Raw genomic sequence first — 3,594 nt, 5'->3', positions numbered from 1 at the left:
AACTTCACGATTTGCAGGTTTTTCAGGATTTACAGGAAAAGCTGGTTTCGCCATTAATAAATCTTATGAAGGTAATAATCATATATTAAGTACACTGAGAAGATGACAATAAGTATTTCAAACTTAATATGACTACTGCTACGGTGCAATGTAAGTTCTAAAAATTTGGAAAAGGTGCAAACTAGCGACACTTGGATATGATATACATATGTAGCTTTACTTTGATTTTTGATGTTCGACTATCTGTAATTTTACTTGCACATACACATTCAACACTATTAAATTTCATTCGTACTTTTTAGTCAACATTTTAATCTGAATGTTGTATTTAATAAGCACACCATCTAAATATGTTTTAAATTTGTAGCTTAAAATATGCAAACATATTCTGACTCCAGCTCGTCTTCTACTGAAACTGAATGGGCTACTTTTTCTTTAATTTTCTCGATTTTATAAATATAGAAAGTTTGAGACTTCAACTCACATGTCTTTTGTTATAGAATCAAGTTAGAAAAAGTGTGGTGAATATCAGATTAACTCGATCTGCTGCACCAATGAGTATATCGTGTTATGTTTGGCCCAATGGATGTGTTTTGCCAGTATTATTATGCGTTGAAGCTTCATTCGGAGACACCAGGGTTGAGTTGTGCAGGGGTAAATCTCAAATCACCACCGATAAATCAACCGCCAGGACCATTACGCGCCTTTTACTGTAATACTTAATTTAGAATAATTGAATTTAATTCTTAAAAAGGTGGCAACCCTTGTGAAAGACTTAAAGGTTATTCAAAACAAAAAGGTTTCTTAACAATATTTTGTTAGGCAACCATATTTTAATTCTTCAGATAGCTTGCGTATAATTATTTTAAACTTGACTTTTCAAACAGGTGGCAAACCTTTTCAAAATTCATTCGAACTACAACTTTTTTAAGCATCTTCACATCCATTTTTTAATATTATTTTGAAATAAATAACTCCCTTAATTGAAGTTGAGTTTGATTTTTTGAAAGGGTGATAGCTCTCATGCATGAGTAAATAATGATTTTATATATCTCCATACCAAGTTCCAGTAATATATCCAAAATATTTCCTGAGTAATGCAGTATGAAAAATTCCGTTTGTATGGGAGGTGCCACGCCCCCTTGTCTAATCGATATAAAATCTATCCTATATTTTAAGTTGGGCTAAATGACAGCAGTGTACAAAATTTCATGATGATCGGTTGAGTAGTTAAAGCGTGAAAGCGTAGCAAACAAACAAACTCACTTTCGGATTTATAATATTAGTAAGGATTTAAATTATGTAAGGAAAGAAAAAATTTTCAAAACCTGTCAATACATTTTACTATTATTTTCGTGAGCACAGCTGTACATACATACGTAATACCTTTGATTTGTTTTAAAGTAATGAATTTTGTATTGATTTTTGATCCCAACTGTACTGATTATGTCACTATAATATCTGGCCACCCAGCAAGTAATAATGTACCTTTGTACTATTTAGCATGTCATTGGTCGGTAGCAAGACCAACTTAAATTTAAATCTATTAAATACATTCTAGCGTGTTTCAGTCCTTTACCCACAAAAGCGGCTTTAACTTTTTTTCTATTCGAAATAGTAAGAGTGCCTCCTTTCTGAAATATTTATTCAATGAGCAATTTTTTTATGTAATGTAAAGTTATAGCTCAGTACATTTTTTTTCACCAGAGAAAGTCAAAGTTGGGGAAGAAAATATCAAAAAGAAAAAAATCCCAATATAGTCCTAATTTTATAATGGTTCCTTAATATATTTTAATTACATTGCATTTGAGTATGGAGAAGAAACTATCTGAAAGTATTTTACATAAAAAATTTACTAAGTATAGCCTTGTTTGTTGATGCAGTTAAAGAAAATACATGAAAAGGAACGATTTTTTTTAATTGAAGAAAATTTAAATATTTGAAAAAGGGTGACACTTTTACCTGAAAAATGTTTGCTTATCAGGGAGCTCACCACCCCACCTGCCTTCTCCACAAGTTTGGCAGGTTACTTCTGAGACACCATGTATAACACGTTTTTCAGTTAGGTGTGCCAGGGACAGATCTATTCGAAAAAATCTGTTTTATGGTCCGATTTGCTTGAAATTAGGGACGTAGCCAGCTTCGTTCCTAGATTAGCATATAGAATAATTTTTTCCGGTAAGTGTACCAGGGACCGATCGATTCGAAAAAATCATTTTTATGGTCCGATTTGCTTGAAGTTTGGTACGTAGGCAGCTTTTTGGCTAGATTAGCATATAGTAGGGATGCACAGCAGAGGTGCACGCAGTCGACGTCGCGGGCAAACTGCTAGCACGCGAGCGTGCTAGGCGAGGTGAAGTGAGCTGTACGGAGATGGCATCGTATACATATTAACCACTACACACTTATTTTCAAGTAAAAATGCGTGTATGTATGTGTACTTTTGCGACAACTGAGTCAGTGTGGCATCGGGCCACCAGAAAAAGCCAATTTTTCCAAAACAAAAGCGCCAAGTTTTTATTATCATGTTTAATAATTTTTTTGATTCAGTAAAAAGTGTATATACATATCCATTTCCTCACGGTTTTATTAATAAACTAGCAGACCCGGCGAACTTCGTCCCGCCCAAACTAAGTTTTTTGTACACGGTCAAAAATTTGGGTTTAATTTTTAAACCGCGCTGGGACTACTGCCTTTTTTAATCTTTTATAGTCTACTTTTTAAACCAGTCAATAGTTTTAAGCAATTTTTAATATATTGCGGTTTAAATTTTAGTCCAAAAAGCTCGTGGTTTAAAAATCAAACCAAAATTTTTTAATTCTAGTTTCTGGGTTTCATATATAGAAAATTTGGTTTAAAATCTAAACCGAAATAGAAAATGTTTGCACACAGCGAAATGTGGTGTTTATTCAAACTCAACATATGAAAGCACATTTACATACGTGGCTGTAGCTGAGTGTGCAAATCTGCTTGATACAATTGGTTGCTACTAAGGTTGTCCGGGTTCAGTCCCCATCAGACGGAGCATGAAATTTTATTTTTACTTTTTATTCTTAATTATGAAAAGGTCTGTGTTTAAAATTTAAACCGAACTGTTTAAATTCTAAACCCAACATATGTNGTTGTTCTTGATTATGACAATGTTTGGATCTAAAATTAAAATTTTTTTTTAAACTTGGAAGGTTTGTATTTGAAATTGAATTTAGTTTGGTCATACATATATGTAGTCCAAAAAGTTTAAAATTTAAACCGAAGTTTTTAACCGTGTAGTGGAAGAGGTCGCAAAAAAGAAGCAAATCAATCTTCCTAGAGCAGAGAACGCGAAAAGCTAAAAAAAGCTGGCTATGTAAAAGTTACTGCTTCAAAACTTGCAATATTAAATTTTTAAATATAAAATTTGCAAATCAACAATACCGCAATTTAATTTTTTAATGGTATTAGGCTATTATTTATCCAAATTTTCAGGTAATAAACAAGATACAGTTCGGATGTTACTTGTTGTCGTAGACGTTTTTTTTTTCNCCAAAAAGTTTAAAATTAAAACAGAAATTTTTAACCGTGTATTGAAACATTTTGGTCCAACATTTTCACCAA

Source organism: Rhagoletis zephyria, unplaced genomic scaffold, assembly GCF_001687245.7.
Source record: "Rhagoletis zephyria isolate East Lansing unplaced genomic scaffold, Rhagoletis_zephyria_1.1 Rzeph_scaffold_02540, whole genome shotgun sequence".
Taxonomy (NCBI): domain Eukaryota; kingdom Metazoa; phylum Arthropoda; class Insecta; order Diptera; family Tephritidae; genus Rhagoletis; species Rhagoletis zephyria.
The sequence above is the reverse complement of the archived record's forward strand: the minus strand, read 5'-3'. Positions refer to the sequence as shown.